The sequence below is a fragment of the Tamandua tetradactyla genome, chromosome 3 (genome assembly GCF_023851605.1).
Source record: "Tamandua tetradactyla isolate mTamTet1 chromosome 3, mTamTet1.pri, whole genome shotgun sequence".
Lineage (NCBI taxonomy): Eukaryota > Metazoa > Chordata > Mammalia > Pilosa > Myrmecophagidae > Tamandua > Tamandua tetradactyla.
The window spans coordinates 199,403,342-199,424,546 of NC_135329.1; the positions used below are offsets into that span (position 1 = coordinate 199,403,342).

The window sequence follows — 21,205 nt, forward strand, 5'->3', positions numbered from 1 at the left end:
TTAATGGCCTTAGAATTGTAAACCTGAAAGTTAATAAATCTCCATTGTTAAAAGCCAGTCCATTTCTGGTACATTGCATTCCAACAGCTTTACCAGGCCAAAACAAAGCTTTAATTAACTTCACTTTCATGGATTGCAAAAAAAAAAAAAACAGAATAAACTTAAGTACTGGTTGTGTTAGTGCAACCCCAGCAAGTGGGAGAAAAAAGCTCCCCAAAGAGGAATTATGTAGAAAAGGGGGAAAAACACGTTTAAACATCAAATCTCAATGCCTGGTTTTGGGATGCTATAACTAGGTCAGGAGACAGGGATCACAGGCCATGGCTTAAAAGAGCAGACATTCGAGGTGGTTATATAACCAGGCTAAGAACATCACAATATTCCAAGAAATGGAACCTGAAACAATAAGGAAAGGGAAGAAGGAGATGATACAGGTCCTGGGGCTGTAAAAGTAAAGTACCACTGGGTCTTTCCTACGCTAATGTATAAGAGACATCATGAGTTGTTTTAATTGCAAAGAGTCGTATGGCAAAATCTGAAATGCATGGGGAAAAGCATTTTAAAGTGCTCTTTTGTAAAGTACTTGCTGCTGTGGGCATAAAAAAGGAAAAGTGGCAAAGAGGGGTAAATGAACTGATAAAAGCGCAAACAAGTAATGGTGAGTGATGATACATGCTGACTAGGATTATCTGGGCCATGGAACATCTCTCACTGTGGTCCATGGACTTAGGAAGTCATTGTAAATAAATGATTGATTTAATAGCATACACAGCTCCCTTTTCTCTCTCTGTGCCCTTGGCCCCTTCTTTTGTTTGACAAACACCTTCACTTCCTCCAGGTCCCAACTCAGATCTTATTTTCCTAGTAGACTTTTCCAGTCTCCCTTTACAGACTAAAGGCATATACCCCAATTGGTTCCAGAACTCCATTATCCTCCTTCTGCAGTTGTATAGTCAATGTTTGTTTACATAACTGTCTGTTCAATTGGCTGTGGTCTCCTTAAGATCTAGACCTTGCTTAGAAATGTCTGCATCCTCGGTGCATACATTTCATATTGCTTCTCACACTGTATGAGCCGAACAACTGCTTGTAGATTATGATGGCCGTTTCTATCACAAATATATTTATTACAGGAAATGAATGAAATTATAGAATCTATATTCTCCCTACGTTGAGCATATAGAGCCATGAAAGAGACTGGGGAGTCTGATATTTTAAGAAATAAGGTGAACTTAGTCTTTCTGCTTCTAACATTTTGGTTTGGAAATGTGACAATATGAAAAGTAGCCTGTGGCATAATTGAAAAAAAATGGGTTAAGATGCTGAAATACCACCTGAAACTGCAATGAAATTGGAAATCTAATTTTAAAATAAAAACAGCTAGAATAACTGAAAAACTGCCTAAAACAAATCTGATGTGGTCATGAAATGAGAAAGAGCCTTAAAATTGCCTTATTAACCACCACTGAATTTTAAATAGTCCAAACATTAATTCTTTGCTATAGGGGTCTCAAAAGCAAGAGATCTTGTAATGCTAATTGCCCAAATACTCCTAATTTGTCTCCAAGTGTGTGGAGGAGTTGCTCCAATGATGCATCCTGGGAACAAAGGTTCAGGGTACAATAGAAACTTACAACAAATGATCTCTCTGTTACTTGCACAGTATAAAGAGTCCAGAAAGGGCAAATAACCTCGTTGTTACTTACACAGTACAAAAAAATCCAAAAGGGCAGGGAAATAAGTCTTATCAGGGCTAAAACTGTTCCTGGTCAGAGGTCGATAGATGGCAGCTCCGTATGCCCTATGTTACATCAGATAAGAGAGACCAATCTTTACAGCTTGAGTGGCGTTTTTATCCACCTTGCGGGGAGGGGACTCTGACACTGAGATTTCTTGTTCTGGTAAGCATCTGGGGCAGTTTGTTCCTAGCTTCTGGCTGGCCTTTTCATTAGATTTAATATCTTCAAGAGGCTGTAGAACAGCATACAATAGAAAAAGAGGTGCGAGAAAATGAGATCTGGTGAAGACACTTACCAGGTGTCTGTGACTTCCCTAACAAAGGGCTTGAAATAGGTCTTAATTGTAACTCTATCTTTTTTTGTTTGTTTCTAGATACACTTACTGTCCCTTACCATTACCACCTTTCAAATATAACATATACAAGATCTAAACTATTTTAAATATCTATAAAAATCTCAAGAAAAAATAAAATGTATGAAAATATTTTTATCCGAGTTCTCCCTCATTGTAAGAAGCAACTAAGTTTGCCTGGAGTTCATAACTCTTAGGTAAGTAAAAATGTGTCCTGTGTATCTGATCTATTTTTGATCAAGGCAAAGAAAAAAAATCATTAGTGTTCAATTTATCCAGTATTCCCAATGCCCAACAGCATATATGTTCAAGTTTTTTTCTTCAGTATTTGCAAAAATGAAATAAAACATAACAAACAAAAAAAACGACAATTAGAGACTTTTTAGTTCACAATGAATGTGAAGATGGATTTGATTCTTCTCTCTTAACTCCTAGAGAACAAGAGTATGCGGATTTTGTCATCACTCACTTTAATGCACAGAGACTACGAGGTCTGCATGAGAAGTATTACATTTTTTTTACTCAACTAAACATTGAAAATATTCATGACCATTATATATTTTCAAATCATTAGCTCGGTGTCACAGCCTGCAGGGCCCTTCCAGTGAGAGATCAAAGCAAGCACTAGGCAGGGACTGAGATATGAACTTTATTATAGGAATGCGCCTACAGGAGTGAATAAAGACAGTCAATCAGGGAATCACGCTGGGCGGAGGGCAGCCGGGACAGAGCTCGGTGGGAAACGGTTCTGCAATTAGTGTGCGAATCGACAGGGCCAGTTATAGGACCCTGAGACACAGACAGCAGAGGGGTCTCATGGAAAAGATTATAGGTTAACAATAAACATGATTCCGGGAAGGGGGACTAGGCTATAGATTAACATTTTATGCAGAGAAGAGTCGGGCTCCATTCTTCCTTTGTAGGGAAGTCGGCTTCAACAATGACTGAATCCAGCGCCAGCAAGCCGCTGGGTCTTCAGCGGTTTTGCCCCTGGGCTCTCACACTTGGCGAAGTTTGTTCCTGTCCTCTGAAAAGATACAAATCACGAACAAACCTTGTCAGAGTTTCCTGAATATTTTTCCAAAATAAAAATTTTGTGTGTTTCATCAATAACTATTGATAGCTTTTTGCCACGATTCTTCATTTAAGATCCGCAAAATATTTTTTAAATATATTCAAAACAGTAGATCAGAACAAAATGCATCAGAAAAATAAATTTAAATACACTATGTGCTAGAAGAGCTCTAAGAAAAATAAAGATGGAAACAGCAGAGTTGGGTCTATTAGCAGTGACTGTTAATAGGAAACCATAACTCACTAAAAAAAAATTTTGTAATTATGTTACCAGGCAAAAAAAAACAGTGGACTTTTGCCTGCCTGTGCACTCAAATGACCAATTCCTGAGACACCAGGGTTTCAAAGAGAGAAAAAAGTTTATTGGTAGACACGAAGCAGAAGATCAGATGGTCTATGGGCCTGAAAGTCTATCTCCCAAACTATAGTAATTCTGATAGTTTTATAGCATTAAAAGATGGGCAGGTTTCAGGATAATGAGTACAAAGGCCTCAAATAACATAATTAGAGATGATTTAATTGTTGAGCATTTGCAGATTGATTACGTGCTTAGTCACAGAACATATGTAAGAAAACGGTGGCCTTAATATGATGATGATGGTGATTTTTAGTATTATAATGAGGTATAAGTGAGTTTCAGGTTAAAATCTAAGCTACTGCTCATGTCAGGCAGGCCCACTTTGGTTAGATCGAGTCTCGGTTATCAAGACAACTTTGGACTTGGGAGTGGGTTAATTCTGGACTGACCCAAGACTCTTCATTAATAAACATTAGGGACTGTCTTTAGTGATTACGAGACTCTAAAAGTTGAAAAACTGGATAACCGGGTACAAGTAAAGGTCAGCCATCAGGTTTTTACAATCACAAGGGCATAGGCTAAAGGCTACACATTATCAGAGAACAGGGCAGCTGGATTACAATTCAAAGATTCCAGGTGTTTCCCTCTGATTGGTCTAATATGCCAGAAAGCAAAAAGGAATATCTATATAATGATTCAATAATCATAGTCATCCCTTAAATCTTAACTTCTCTGTTACAATTAGGAGGCTTTATTTTTTGGAACATTTGTAAGTTTACAGAAAAATCGAAAGAACTGACAGAGTTCCCATGGGAAAATCCTAAATTGCCTATAGTTTTAAAGGGAGTAAAAGTAGGAGAACCTAAGTTTGAAACATGGGTAATTTGACTCCAGAGTTCTAACCTTTACTCTTATCCTTAAATTATTTTTAACTTATTTTCTACTCATTCTTTTCCCTCTTTCAATACTAAAGGTTAAAAACCCAGGCTTATGGATTGGGTAGTTCAAATATAGGACCTTTCTGACATAATTGTCCTTATCACCTGCAGTCAGCTGTATCTTCAAAGTTATGGTAATGCATCCCAGATTTACATTCATATATTTCTAGATTAAACTAGAATTATTATATCTGGTATTCCATCCAGTGGCATAGCTATTTGAGGACACCTGAGGATATTAATTTTAAGCAAGTCATCATAGGACAAAATCAGGACAGACCAAACTCACCATTCTAATGTTTTCACTTGAACAATGTTATAGCCACTGAACATGTAACTGAATGCTTTCACTTTAATAGAAAATAGTGCAAAATAAACATCCAGAAAATAGTATAATAAGACATTCAATAAATGCCCACCCAACCTACAACCCAGATTTAGCACATTGATATTTAGCCAAATTGTCTTTGGCTTTCTCTCTTTTATTAAGAAGAAAGAAAATGTTATGTGCCATGGTTAGAGCCCCTTTTGCTCATCTTTCCCCATGCTATCCATTCCAGATGTTACCATAGGCACTTCAACATTGGTGTATATACTCAAGACACATTTTCAAACATCTTCTACCAACATTTCATCATAAATGATATTTATTTTGTATTTGTAAATTTTCATACATAGAAACATACATTTTGTAGCTTGTCTTTTGTAGTCAACATTACATACTTGAGATTTGTTTGTGTCCACACATGCAGACATTTATCACTCTTTGAAATCTTTATATAGAATCCCATTTGAAAAAAAATCCCAGATTATTTGTCCTTTCCCAATCAAGGTACAATTTTTTATATGCATGCAAGAATTTCTTTAAGGTAGCTATATGGACTGATTATTCACTCCATTTTGGTCTGAAATTGACTTTGTTCTCTTATTCATACATAATAGTTAAACCAGGTATAAAATTTTTGTTTGACAACAATTTTTCCTCTGTCCTCCTAAATATTATTGCATGGTTTGGAGGTAGGTCTCTATTGTTGAATATATCGTCTATTCATTTATTTTCTTTAATAGGAAAGCTGTTTTTTCCCTCTGATTATTATGAGCATCATATATTTATATGTATATATATATTTTTTTGATATTTTGCAGTTTCACTAACATACCTAAACATGATTTTTTTTCTCCTACTTGGAACTTGATGAGCTTCTTTGTTCTCAGTATTCATCTTTCCTCAATTCTGAAAAAAAAAATTCTATTCATTATCTATGAAAATATTTCCTCTTTCCTACATTCTCTGTAGTCTCTGCTTCTAGAATTCCTCTTTGACAAGCACAACTCTTCATGTATCTAAAACCTTCTTTATATTTCTAATTTGTTATTTTACTGAACGCTTCTGTTCCTCAGTGTCCTTATACTTAAAGTGGAAATAAAAATGGTCTCTACCTCAAGAGGTGTATTACTGAGAATTTAATGAAGCGTAAGCTCTGGGGTCCCTCCAAGGGAGCCTCTTCAGTGGACTCCTTCCAAGACCCTGGGAAGGGCCATAGAAAAGTGAGCAAATCACATGTTTTTATAAAATTTGAATAAATAAGATATTTTAGACATAATTGTTAAAGACTACTTTGGCTTCCTTCTGTCACAATTCTTGAAAAGTCTTGTGATACAGGATGGGCTAATGACACTTTAAAAATTCTATTACAGGGTGTTTAAGGCCAAAGATACACTTAATATCGGTTTGGTGGGATACAATTTTGTATTTTGCCATCACTTCCACATATAGTGAAGTAACTGCTAGCCAACCTGATGTAGACATCGCTTCAAAGGAAGTTCTTCCAGGCCACTCCCAAAAGCAAAGCTTGAAATGTACAAAATTAAAAGTCCATGAAAAAAATTCTTTTAAAACTCATGAAAGAAAATTGCTGGAAGTTTTCTCAAATTTCACAATAATTCTAAAAACTTACATGATATTACCAATAACAATTTATAAAGATGGAAGAACTGTTTCTAAACCATCCATTACAACTTTTTTGTCTCCATCAAATAATTTTATTAAGATTTCTTTTAAATTAATTTTTAATTTTTTTTAAAAATATAACAAATGGACACAAACATTCTTAACATATGGTCATTCTGTTCTATGTATATAATCAGTAATTCACAATATCATCACATAGTTGCATATTCATCATCATGATCAATTCTTAGAACATTTGTATCAATTCAGAAAAAGAGACAACAGAAAAAAATTCATACATACCATACCCCTTACCCCTCTTTTTTATTGATCACTAGCATTTCAAACAAATTTATTTTAACATTTGTTCCCCCTATTATTTATTTTTATGCTGTATGTTTTACTTGTCTATTGATAAGGTAGATAAAAGGAGCATCAGACATAAGGTTTTCACAATCACACAGTCACATTGTGAAAGCTATATCATTATACAATCATCTTCAAGAAACATGGCTACTGGAACACAGCTCTACATTTTCAGGCAGTTCCCTCCAGCCTCTCCATTACATCTTGACTAACAAGGTGATATCTATTTAATGCATAAGAATAACCTCCAGGATAACCTCTCAACTCTGTTTGGAATCTCTCAGCCATTGACGCTTTATTTTGTCACATTTCACTCTTCCCCCTTTTGGTCAAGAAGATTTTCTTAATCCCTTGATGCTGAGTCCCAGTTTATTCTAGGAATTCTGTCCCATGTTGCCAGGAAGGTCCACACCCCTGGGAGTCATGTCTCACATAGACAGGGGGAGCACAGTGAGTTTGCTTGTTGTGTTGGTTGGAGAGAGAGGCCACATCTGAGCAACAAAAGAGGTTCTCTTGGGGGTGACTCTTAGGCCTAATTTTAAGTAAGCTTAACCTATCCTTTGTGGGGTTAAGTTTCATATGAACAAACCCCAAGATTGGGTGCTCAGCCTATTGCTTTGGTTGTCCACACTGCTTGTGAGAATATCAAGAATTCTCCACTTGGGGAAGTTGAATTTTCCTCCTTTCTCACCATCCCCTCAAGGGGACTTTGCAAATATTTTTTTACTCACTGTTCAAATCACTCTGGGATTTATTGGAGCATCACTCAGGACAAACCTACAAAATCTCATGTCCTACTCAAGGTTCCATGTACTCATGGTGTTCAATTAAGCTGTCCATGTGAGTTATTTTAGGAACTGCACTAGTCAAAATAAAAATTTTGTACTAAATACACATTTTTTACTTTAGTCTCACACGTAAGTTTTTAAATTACCATCTATTTTCAACACCCTGCAGTAATGACATTCCTTTGTTCTTCCTCATGCAAAAACATTTTTAAATTTGTACATTTAGTCACTATCATTATACACTCTAGGCATTCCTAGATTATACCATCTCAGTCTTTATCATCTATCTTTTTTTCTGATACAAATTTTTGCATCAACTCTCCTAGAGAAAAGATGAAATTATCTTTTCAGTTTTGCAAAGAAAGTATAGAATCATTATCCAATAAAGATAAATCAAAAAGTATGCTGTGAAAAAAATGTAAGAAAAGAAGTGTTACAGAAGGTTGTTAGTTTATTGATAAAATAAGCTGTTTTTCTGGGTTTTGCAATGCTTTGGTATTTGTCACCTTTTTCTGTTCCCATTCTCAATTAACATTCACCCATTTGAATCTAATTTTCAATTTATAATTTTGTACTTTTTTTCTTAAAGACAGTCCCCTCAATTGTATAAGCATCAGGCCCCATAAAACCTAGATCTGGTGCTGCCTTTCTCTTAGAGTTTTTGTAAGAATTAAATGAGTTAATAAATGTAAAGCAGTTACAGCACCTGGCACAGAGCAAATGATAAATAAGAGTTAGCCATTTTTATTCTCATTATTATTGTTATTTTTATTGGTAAATTTTTTCAGCTCTAATTCCAATTCATAAATATTCTCTAAAGAGAATGGCCTATTTGGTTATTTAATCTGCCCACTGAGTTTTTTCATCTTAATAACTATACTTTTTTTCCATAAGTTAATTTTAGATCTTTTTAAAACCTGACTATTTTAATAGTATATTATTGTCTATTTCCACATGTATTTTCTGCTTTATTTTTCCCTGAGTTATTTGGCATATGCCTTATAGCTTCTTTTGTTTAATATTCTTTCCAGTTCCTAAGGGGGACAGTTTTACCTTTTTTGTTTTATGATTTGAAAATAATAATGGCATATTCTTGTGTGGTTTCATTGTGACCTCATTTTTGTGACACTTGTTTTTCTCTGTAGTGCCGGGGTGTCTCTAGAGCAGCGTTAATCTTATTACCACCAGTTGCCCTGTTAGATCCCTTGTCTGAGTCTGATTTTTACATTCATTTCTTATCCTGGAGTTTTCTTAATACAAGGATAGTTAAAATTCAGACTCCAAACCTGTAGAATTATGGTTTTGATTTTTCCAAAGAGACTTCTTCTTCCCTCACCCTGATTAAGGCTGAACGAAGCTTCCTGGCTGCCATCCTGAATCAATAGGTAGCTTTTTTCTTTTCTAAGAGTTCCCCTTTGGTTAGAGTTGCAGCATTCCAGTGTTAGGCAGGAGCTCCAGTTCAATGCCCAAGAAACATACCATCCAGGCATGGTCTCCTGTCCTGCACTGCCCAGGCCCAGTATTACCCACCACAAAGCTTCTACACTTTCAGAATTCTCTGAAATTCTAGTGCACATCCATTTCCCTTTATTTCTTGTGAATCTCACCATGTTAAAAAAAAGATGGTTTATTTTCATTTTATCCATAAACTCGAGATGTATGCAGGTTTTCTGTTTTAGTTTAGTATTTTTGTAAACCAAGGAGCAACACCCATACAACTTTTAATATTTTTAAAGAGAATTTGTTTTATCCACACAATAAAGATATTGTTTGCTTCCCTTCCCTTGTTAAAAGGCCATACATAAAAATTAAAATTTGCAAGCAACAATAGTTTGCATTGATGAAAATCTTCTGGAGGTAACATCTATGACAAAAACAAACAACCCAACCAAAGCAACTGGAATTACACATCACATGGCAAGTATCAGAGGAGGAAGTTTAGATGGAACACTCCCAGCTTTAGATGTGAAATGACATGCTGTTTTAATTTCTAATTAATCCCCAAATTGTCACTTCTAAAGACCAATCAGCATTCAGCCATGTCAGAGTGAGATTTTTCAGATTTGATTGTCACTAAACAGTTCAGAACTTCCTAATAAAAAGCAAATGAAGAACTTTTAACAGAGATCTACTAATATTTAAATAATTACAGTTGTCAGGAGATTGCTACTGGCATCACCCATAGTGTGCCCACTCCAGATATTAATAAAACGCAAGCTTCTCTCTCACCTTCAAAGCATCCCAGCACCCACAACCTGCTAGTTCAGTTGTCTATTTAAGTTGACGGACCTGTTTTCATGTGGCCAGGGTTTATTTTCCTCGTCCCCATAGGTCCACACACAATATTTTGTGTGTGTCTGTGTGGTTATGAATACACAAATGTCGTATGTAATACATATGAATAGTACTAATCATTATTTCAGTAGAAACAATACAGATTGTGTGTTTCCTCAATGGCAGTCACTGTGCTAAGTTCTTTACGTATGTGCTTCATTAACATTTACTACAGCTCTACAGGGTAGCTACTTTTATTATTCTTATCTTACATATAAGAAAACTAAGGTTCCCAAAGTTAAAAAAGCATATCCAATATTTCAGAGCTAAAAACTGTCAGAGAAAGGATGCAAATCTCAGTTTAGGAGCTCACTCAGCCTCAGGCCTCTCAGTGTAGAAAAGGGAGAATAACAATAGCGAACAGAATGTGTTTACTTTTTGCCAGGCACTTTTGTGCTTTGGATATTTCAACTGATTTAATCCTCACTACAATATCTCCACTTTTTACATGTGGTAAAACTTTGGTAAAAAGTGCAAAATAACTTGCCCGAGGTCGCCGGGAGAGTAAATGGTATGACCTAGGTTCTAGCTCCATGGTTATGGGTTCTAGCTAAAGGGTTATAGGTTCTAGTTAAAGGGTTAGTTTTCTTATCCTCTGCACTGCGGTGATGTCTTGGAGAAACTTCAGAGCCGTTCAGAGGTTCTGTGAGTTGAAAACTGTTTTCATAATAGCACTGAGATATTATTTGCCCTTCTCATGCTTATTCTCTCATAAATGTACATTGGAATATTCTAGAGGCTACATGAATGTGATATTGCATCTAGTTGAATGTAGAAGAAAATATGAAAATCTCACCACATCTATTAAGCCAGTCCTTAAAGGCATTATCTCAATAAAGCTGTTTTACAAAATTACTGGAATTTATCCATGGAAAAACTCATAATCTCAGAAAGGCAAAAATCACCAAATCTGTGCAATAGCTGTACTAAAGGGTTAAATTCTTCAATATATAAAGTACACTTATAAAGCAATAAGAAAAAGATAAACATCTGAAGAGAAAAATGGGCAACACATATGAACTGAAACTTCACAAAAGAGGAAATATAAATAATAAATACTCATGTAAAAATGGTCCTCACTTATAATAAAAGCGCAAATTAAAGTGACTTTTTTTTTTTGCTTACAAGATTTACCAAGATTAGAAAGATTAGTGCCCCTGTGCCTGGCATGTGGGGGTATCTTAGTTTGCCAGGACTGCTATGACAAAAACCCACTCTGGTTTGTTTAAACAACAAAAGTCTATTGTCTCACTGGGAGACTAGGCACCCAAAGTCAAGGTGTCAACAAGGTCATGCTGTCTCAAGGTCTGTAGCATTCTGGTGACATCAATGCCCCATTGCATGGTCATCTCTCTCTGGCTTCTCTTCCAGCTTCTATTGACTTCTGGCTTTCACTTGACTGACTGCATCTGAGTTTCCTTTGCTCATGTGGACTCCAGTCATGTGGGCTAAGGCCCAGCCTGATTTAATTTGGCCTCATCTAACTAGTATCTTGAAGTTCCTATTCATGAATGAGTCTGCACCTTAACTGATAAGAGCATCTTCAAACGTCCTATGTACAAATGGTTTCCCACCAACAGGAATACAGATTAAGACTTGGAATATATCTTTCGTGCAGCACATAATTCAGTTCCTATCAGGGGATAGGCATTCTCACAAATTGCTACTGAGAATTTACTCTGTTCTAGATGTCAGCAGGCCAGTTTAGCAATATGTATTAAAATCCTGAAAAATGCTTCCACAGTTGGAATTCCAATTCTATAATCTCATCTGTCATGGTCAGGTTCATGTGTCAACTTGGCCAAGTGGTGGCACCTGTTTGTCTGGTTGGGCAAGTGCTGGCCTGTCTGTTGTGATAAAGACATTTCATAGAATTAAATCATGATCATGTCAGCTGCATCCACAGCTGATTCCATTTGTAATCAGCCAAAGGGGAGTATCTTCTGCAATGAGTAATGTTCAATCTAATCACCAGAAGCCTTTTAAGGAGATTCAGAAGAGACAGGCTCTTCCTGCTTCGGCTGGCGAGCCTCTCCTGTGGAGTTTGTCCAGACCCTCCATTGGAATTGTCAGCTTCACAGCCTGCCCTGTGGATTTTGGACTCTGCATTCCCGCAGTTACGTGAGACACTTTTATAAATTTTATATTTGCGAGTATTCCCTGTTGATTCTGTTTCTCTAGAGAACCCTAACTGATACATTATCCAAAGGAAATAATTGGGCACATTAACAAAGGTAATATATAAGAATGTTTATCAAAGTAATTTTTACAGAAATAACAGATCCTGTATGTTAAACAACTAGAAAGTGTTAAAAAATTGTTTTATTTGTACAATAGAATTCTTAACATCCACTTACAATAAAAATATCTGTCTATGATTATTGATATGAAGATGTGACCGTAATCTATTATTAGCTAAGAAAAGTAAGCACAGAATTGTATAGCATCTGATACCAATTTTGTAGTATATATTTTTAACTTATGGGTATTAGATATGTATATATTTATAATATAATTACATATTTATAATTGCAATATAATTATACAGTATTAGACACTCACAATGACATTATACCATTTTTCATATTATAATTTTATTTTTATATTATATATTTTCATATAGTAGAGAAAGCTCTTAAAAGACGTATATAAAAATATTAACAGTTGTTATGTTTGAATAGTAAGATTGTGAGATTTCTGTCCTTACATTCCTATTTTATTTACTATTTTTTCTACCCATTGGATGAAGAACAACTCTTTAAAAAATAGAAGTGTAGCATAAGCAGCCATTCGAGCACATTGGAGAAACACTTAAGTATCTGACTCAGTCGGGTTGGATCAAGCCCTGTCTTTGTTCAATGACCTTGGGCAAGTCACTTAACCTCCTAAAGTCTAAGTTTCTTCCAACATCAAAGGTTGTTATGATTATTGAGTGAGATAATATATTTTAAGGTCTTAGCGCAATGCCTGCATGTAATAAGCAATTAGGAGATGTTATTCTTGATTTTATAATTATTATTACCATAAATAATTCCATTAAGGCAGATTCTCCATTGAGTATAAATACAGGATTTTCAAATATCTACATAAACAAATGGCCAGGTCATGCCCCAGTGGGAACTCCCTTAGTTGAAATCCCTAGACACTTGCCAGTCCCCTCCAGAAATAGTTCCTGAGCTGCCACATTCACTGTGATGATAGAATGTTTTTCATTGTGAATTGTAGAAACTATTAGTTGTGTATCTCAATGATACCTTGAAAGTATACAGCTTATAGTTTAATTGTGCAACCAGGTAGCAGAAATGAAAAGTAACAGAAAAATGCTGCTGCCAAATATAAAATATTTCAGAAACATAAACTAAACAAGTATGGGGCTAAATCTGGCTAACCATGTTATTAAATAATAACATATTATAACAAATTATATTACTAAATATAAAAGCACAATATCACTGCATAATATTCTTATAATAAAGTACACATATTATAATAAATGAAAAATAATTTAAAATAAGAAAAAATGCATTGTTCCAAGCAACTGACTCCCAAATAAACTGTGGACCATAATATCTTTCTAATTTGGGAACAACATAATGCCATAATTGAAACATACCACTCTACTAAGGATTTAGTATAACAATTGTATTAATATTATTTATAAAAGATTATGTTAACATATAATCATAGGTATAAAATATTGCTATAAATTATACATAAAATATTACATAAATGTGTTGCTATAAGAGCATACATGCATGTTGTATATATTATGCTACTATACTATATTGTATTATTTATATCATTTATTATATATATTATATATATACGTATATATAATCACTAAATTGCCAATGTAAATAAACAGGGGTCCTGTGATGGCTAAGTTCATGTGTTGACTCAGCTAGATTATAGCGTCCAGCTTTTGGTCAAGCAAGCACTGGCCTAATTGTTACTGTGAGCTATTTCCTGGATTTATATCATCAATCAGTTGATGGCATCTACAGCTGGTTATCCTGCAGTCAACAAAGGAGATTGCTTTCAGCAATGAGAGAAGTCTCGTCCAACCAGAAGACTTTAATGGGAGAACTGATGATATCAACAGTCAGAAGGATTTTCTATCTTTATTTCAGCCAGCCAGCTTCTCCTGGGGAATTCACTGAAACCTTCATTGCAGTCCCCAACAAGTAGCCTGTCCTACAGATCATACTTGCCCAGGCCCATAGTCACATGAGCCGATTACTATAATAAATCTCATAATATTTGCATTATATAAATCCATCCTGTAGATTCTGTTTCCCTGGAGAACTTGACTAATATGGGTTCTAAAATCATTTAATTATCTTGGTGTTAGCTGTAGAATTTTAAAGATAATTAAATCACATAACAATCCACATCTTAGAATGTGACTTACCATGCTTCTGAAATATTAAAGCAATGATTGAAGATTGTTTGCTGAGTTCCTTCAAAGGATTAGGGAAACTATGGGTGTGGACTGTTTCTGATTTCCCCATGAGGGTTAGGTATGCCTCAGGTCCCTAATACAGAAAAATATCAAAAAGGCACAGAGCAGTGATTTTGCCAAGTCTTAGTCTAAAGGGCAAGGCTAAATTGCTGGTAGGTTATGTCCAGTCATCTGAAGTATCACTCCATTATATTTAGTCACCAAATACGGTTTGTATCTTTTGGGTGAAAGTCTCATTTTATTGGAAAATTAAATTTAGAGTTTTTTTGAAACACGTTTATTTATTTAAAAAAAAAGCTGCCCCTTTGCTTTGATGAAAGAGAATTATTTTAAGACTGGACAAATCTAGCTATCCCTACTCCTATTTAGCAATATTCTAAATTAGAATATTAGAATATCTAATATTAGAATATTGAAATTTTTAATATCACTAAAAAATGATATTGCCAAATGTTTCAGAGTCATTAGCTTAGAGTTAGAGGAAGGTGGTGGCCTATACACATGAAGGCTAAATTGCTTGCATAAAAGTGAGCCAAGGAGTAGATTAAACTATGGATGCTCAGTGTGGAGCAGGGTAGTCTGCAGCTTTTAAAAGGGCCCCCTCCCCCAAAAATTAAAAATAATATGGTAGCAGGGGAGGGAGGTAAAAAAAGTAACAATAATATGGTAATAATAATAATTTTAAAAATTAGTGGGCCCCAGCTTTCAAAAACTAATGGAAAGCTGATTTGAAAACCCTGACTTAGGTAGTAAAATGACACAATTAAATCAACTTTTGGTAAACCAAACTGCAACCATCCAATGGCTTTTCAGCAAAGAATCAAAGAATATCATCTTGACTTTTAAGGAATCTTGCCACAGTTCTGGAACATCCATATTTGAAATATAAAAGATTTAAATAATCCATCAGCTATTTTTGCCTTTGAACCACCAATTCGACCTTATTTTTCAGTTCCCTATCCTACCTAACGAAGTAGTTGTTTTGAGTTGTGAAGATGCTACGTCCATCTCAATTTCAAATGGCATATGCAATTGGAGGAGAGAAGTAAATGGGCATTGTGGACTCTATGATGATATTATAAAGGTTAACACTATTCAATCTTGAACCAACTAAGCTAATTGCCTTCTAGAAATCTCGATCTGAATATACTATAGAGAGTGACAGTTTATTCCTGCATAGCCGAATATACTATAGAGAGTGACAGTTTATTCCTGCATAGCCAATGCTACAGTTGCAGTTTAATCAGGAATTCCAATATGCTCTTAAATTCAACCTTCAATGCTAGGCATTTTCTCTGGGCAAAAGCATTAGCAGAGTTGCAGAGACTCAACCTTGTCCAAACTCCAAGGGTTTTTCAACTTTAACTGACAACAGGGTCTAATGGCAACAGCACTGAAAGAGAAGTGAAGGCCAAGGTCAGTGATTACCAAAGTTCCCTTCTTTTAAAGCAGAATGGGGGTCATCCCAGAATTACTGGGGAGCATTAGTGAATAAATACTTTCTAAAAAATCTTAAAGTTATGCTTAAGAAAGTAGCTTAACACAGTAGTTCAATAACAGGTTTTAGGATTAGAAAAACCTGGATCCAAAATCCACCCTACAGCTTGTTCACTGAACTTGAACCTAAATTTTTATTCCTGCAAAAAGGAGATAATACCTACCTCATAGAGTCATGTGATATTATATAAATGCAATATATATAAATTTATAAATAAGGGAGATACTAAATATCAAGCACTAGTTTTGTGATTGCCACATTGTAGATAATAAAAAGCAAGTGATACTAAGAGGTAGTAGAGCTCTAAATTCTCTGAAATTATGCCAAGGGAGAAACAAACCATTATTGTTTTAAGCCACTAATATTTGGGGAATGTTAGTTACTGTTATATAACCTAGCATCTCCTGACTGATACGGAGGCTCAGTTGATGATAGAGAGCTTTGCTTGTATGTAAAGCAACTACAGCCTTTCTTATGAACTTCAGTCACTACGAATATCAAATACCTAAGCATCTGCAAGGATGCCAAGCAGAGATTACTTATAAATATCACTTGCAGAGGCGAGCAAGAAGAGCCCTTGGCAGCAATAAACCTCTTGCCAGATGTTACGTTTCACTCTTAACCAGATGCCTGGTTGTTTTTATTTTCCAGCCATATTTGTTATTAGCTCTCATGAGGATAAGATTTTCTTGAGATACCATGAGAAAAAGACTCTCTCAGAGAATTTCAGGATTATGCCTTCTGCAGCAATGTGAGATCTGCAAGAGCTGCCACTGCCTTGGGATTTCAGCTTCCCCAGAGAGCAGTCAGTTCAGTTCAGATTCATCAATACAGCAATTGTGCCAGACACAAGCAGCCGACTGCCAGCTTAGTAATCATGCTGGCAGCTCCCCATGCTCCTCTCTGATGCCAGACCCTTGAGTCTTGTCATTGTCATGGATGAGGGCTGTGCATGGAAAGACGCTGCCATAACATGTGTCCAGAGAGAAAAGCCTGATAAGAAACAACTAGGAGTGAAGCATAAAACCTATGATTGTTGCAAGTCAGCAGCACTTAGGGAGATAGAGTGGAGGGGCAGAAAGAGCACAGAATTTGGAGCCAAGGAAATAGGGATTTGAATCCCATCTCCACCAGTATTACCAGTAATAAAATCTAACATTCACTGAGCACTCATTACGCATGTTACATACTACATCTCACTTAATCTTCACAACAGAGATATGAGACAGATTCCTCTCATTCCTGGTTTTATAGATGAGGTATATGGTAAACAGAAAGGTTCCTTCCAGTTCTTCAAATACTTTCCTTTTAAACTTCTATGCTGGCCAATCCTTCTGTACATTTGCTAACTATATGCAGGAAGCTAGAAATCTGAGATATTTGCATAATTAATTTCTCATGCCATCAAGAGACAGTGGGTCTGTTAGGAAATCCTTCCTACCAAGTAGCACAGAGACAATGGCATGTGTGAATTCAGTATCACATTCAGTATGATGGACTGGACAGAAATAAGGCTACACCATTTACAGCCTAAAGAGAGTTTTTCAATTACCAAACATTGGGTTGCATGAACATTTCCTCATTTTCCTGCCCCCCCCCCCGAAAAAAAAAAGCTCTAAATATTTCATACACACACCCCACTGGAAACCTTCAACAGCTCCTCCATACTCAAAGAAAAAAGTCCATAGTTAGTAAGAAATCAATGAAGACCTTTAACAATCTTACCAAAACATAACCTTTCTGGCAATTCTCTACCTTTTCTCCATGGACATACATTGACCATGTGTCTCAATCATCTCATACTTCAATTACTTGCACATGCCTGTGGTGGATTGGATTGTGTCACCCAGTTTGGACACATTCTTGGTACGGTTTCCATTCTGATGGGTGGGAACCACTGTAAATAGGATCTCTTGTGGATGCTACTGCAGGTAAAGTGTGGCTCAACTGAATCAGATTGGGCTTTAATCCAGAAGACTGGCATCCTTTATAAGCAGAGTGATTATAATTCAGACATAGAGGAAGAACCCCATGGGAAAAAGCCACAAGTCATAGAACCCAGAGGAGAAAGGAGAGCCATGTGATAGAAAAAACAAAAACCACAGATCGCTGGCAGCCAGCCCCAGGACACCACTGCCTTCAGAGACAAAGCATTGTCTTGTTGACATGCTTAATGAATGCTCAGTAAATGTTAGATTTTATTACTGGTAGTACCAGTGGAGATGGGATTCAAATCCCTATTTCCTTGGCTCCAAATTCTGTGCTCTTTGTTGATGCCTTGGTTTGGGGACTTCTTCTAGCCTCAAAATCATGAGTCAATAGATTCCTGTTTTTTAAGCCAACCCATTGTACGGTATTTGTTTCAGCAGCTGGGAAACTAATCCAAACCTTACCTCGATGTCTTTGTTAGAGCTACTCTCTTGCACCAGGCCGGTCCTTCTCCTAACTTCTCACCTTCAGAACAATTCCTCTGCCTTGAGTCTCACATCAAAACCATCACTTCTTTTAAAAACTTTCCCCAAGCTTTAAGGTAGAATGTAAGTTCCTCTCCTTTGAATTTTGTCCTTGAATGACTTTCAAATGTGTTGTGGTATTTAAAACACTTCCATGTTTCCTAATCATTTGCCATATATGTTTTTCTCCTGAAGGTAGGCTTTATTTCTAGTCATCTTTATGTTCTCCTCATGAACAACATTACCTTACACAGTTGCTGCCTTATCAGTGTTTTTGAAGTGGAATTTTAATCTCCTCTTTGAGTTTTTTTCTCGTATAATCACTTTTTCACTCTTTGTTTTTCTGCCAGAACACTGGAACTAGCAATACCCCAAACAGTGTCCATTCCCTGCAATGTGCATCACCATGGAGCTGGTCTAGTAACAGCACAAAATAACTACACTCCTTTATGGTGTGCGTGGCATTTTGGAAGCCACAGAGTTCAGCACAGGCAACACGTCTCACAATTGAAGGCACCTATTCCGGAATGCCAGGCTGGAGTCTTATAAAGGTAGCTATACAGGGAGGTGCAAGGGTAGTTCAGTGGTAGAATTCTCACCTGCCATGTGGGAGACCCGGGTTCGATTCCCGGCCCATGCACTTCCCAAACAAAAAAGCAAAAGAAACCAACAAAAGCAAACAAAAAATTCAACAAAATGGTGCTGCAACAACAGGAAACTCACATAGAAAAAGAATGAAATGTGACCCCACCATACAACATGCAAAATACATATATATTATAACTACCTATAAATATATTTTTAACTCTCTATTGATCAGCAGAATGCCATTGGATTTACTGTAAAGAATTTGCAGTTGTTATGTTTGATCTGCTAATTCTGCCTCTGAAGATGAGAGCCTCTTCAGGTCCCAGGGAGCCTGAGTTGCACAGCTTAATCTAGTCCATGCCAGGTAACATTACTACTAACAGGGTAGTTCATCTCTGAAGGTATAGCTGCAGAGGATTCCAGAGACTACCACTTCTAACAAGATTTCTTTTACCAGGTCTTAATCACAACATCCTCAAAAATATTCATAAACACCCTCTATTGACAAATTATAGTAAATAATATCTTTATATCAGGTTTTAAAAGCTTGCAACTCAAAAAAAACAAGTAAATGAAAATTGATCTCAATCTAGAATTTAAAACCAGGATTAGAAGACCTGAAAGACTTTTTTAGATGCCTACCCTTTCATCATTTATTTCTTGCCTGTTAGTTGCTATTTACCTATTCTAAGGTTGCCAGGCTGCTTCAGTCTCGCCTCTATATCTATCTACTCTTTCCAAAGTTTTCTGAGAACTATCATAGAGACTGTGGTACCTATTTCTTGCCACCCCAGATGTTCTTAGCTTCATTTTTTTTGCAAGAACCTTGTTCATCAATAGAGTTTTTAGTTAAGTTCAATGATTCGCAATCCTGATTGCACAATAGAATCAACTTGGGGAATTTTAAATATACTGATTTCCAACTCCAGATTTTCTAATTTAATTTGTTGGCAAAAGGGCCCATGCATGAGCATTGCTTTGATATTTTTAAGAAACTTCCTGAATGATTCTAACATTCATCCAGTTTGAGAATCCCTGAACTGACTTCAGCCTGGCTCTCAGTAGCAGCATTTTCTCAAGTGGTCCATAGGTCTCCTGCAGCAATAGTATGAGAGGACTGTTGAAAAGGTAAACACCAGGTCTTATCTGAAACCAATGAGTCAAAATGGAAATGAGTTGCTAGTAGGAAACAGTTTATTCTTTATAAAAGGGTTTTGTGCAGGCTCCCTGCTGCTGTCTTATCCCTTCCTTTTTCTCTCTACCTTGAATTGATGTGATGCCCTCTTGTGACTATGGAGGGCCAAGCATAAAGATAAAAGGCCAATGCACTAAGACTGATGGAGTAGAATGGTGGCTAGATCATGGAGACCTGAAGTAGTCATTGTTAAGAAGCCCACAAATGCTTTCAGCATTTCAACCTGAAAGCCCTCCCTCCCCAATAATCCAATCCAAAGAGGAATTATATTTAAAGACACATGACCCAGTTAGAAGTATCAATTTTTATTCCCTTTCAAACATTTAGTACTATCCAAGAATTAGTCCATGAAGACTAATGTTTAAACACTAGTACCCCAATCTTTACTTCCCCTTCCATCCCTGTCTAATCCTCTTTCCTCTCCACCACGCTCTACCTTCTCATACTTTGTCTCCTCTCTTTCCTAACAGAGTGAGAGGAGCAAGAAGAAGCGAAGTAGGGAACATCCAAGTGGGCAAGCTGTGAACCCTTCACATTAATAATTTTAACTCCTCACACTAGAAAATTCCATATGTAAAGAGCTGTAGACTTAGCTGTTCTCCACCCGAAGGCAAGAACGAGAGGGCAGTAGTCCTCCCCACAGAGCCATCCGCACAAATCCAGTGTTACAGTCCTCAACCCTAGTTGCCCTTCTGAATAATCATTGGAGCTTTTTTGCAAAATTATGGCTGCCAGACTCTGCCCACCAAAATTCATATGAAATAGATGGGGGGGGGGGGGCTGAGACATTTGTTTTAAAAAGTTTTCTGAGCATGTGATGACCTGCTAAAGTTGATTACCCCAGACCGTAAAGGACAGCTTAAAAAAACACTTCTCCATTGTGAACAGCTACTCCCAATAAAGCAAGGAAATCTAATCCCTTCCTCTACTCCATTCTACATTTAAAGTAATTCAAACAACAACCAGGCAGTTACCCAGCCCTCTGGTCACTGAGATTTCATTTCATGTAATCAGAAAAAATTTACAACTTGACAAAATTGCAAATTTTGTCTCCTTCTTTACTTCCCACGGAACATTTTCATCAGACATGAATGAGCTTTAACTGCTGCTTTAGCACAGGGCAAGAGTGGCCTAGTTTTCTAGTGTTTCTATATCAAGTCACATTAGTT

At 36.4% G+C, this 21,205-nt stretch overlaps 1 long non-coding RNA gene across 2 annotated transcripts; it reads right to left on the reverse strand.

The window, feature by feature from the left end:
- Positions 1 to 2,772: 2,772 nt before the first annotated feature.
- LOC143676590 (uncharacterized) lies at positions 2,773 to 18,715 on the reverse strand. Of its 2 annotated transcripts, none has more exons than XR_013172203.1 (3): positions 18,499 to 18,715; positions 5,562 to 5,635; positions 2,773 to 3,118 (listed from the first exon to the last, which is right to left on the reverse strand). It is a non-coding gene; the product is annotated as an uncharacterized LOC143676590 (long non-coding RNA). The 2 variants fall into 2 exon arrangements; XR_013172204.1 differs by having other exon boundaries at positions 18,194 to 18,715.
- Positions 18,716 to 21,205: the final 2,490 nt, after the last annotated feature.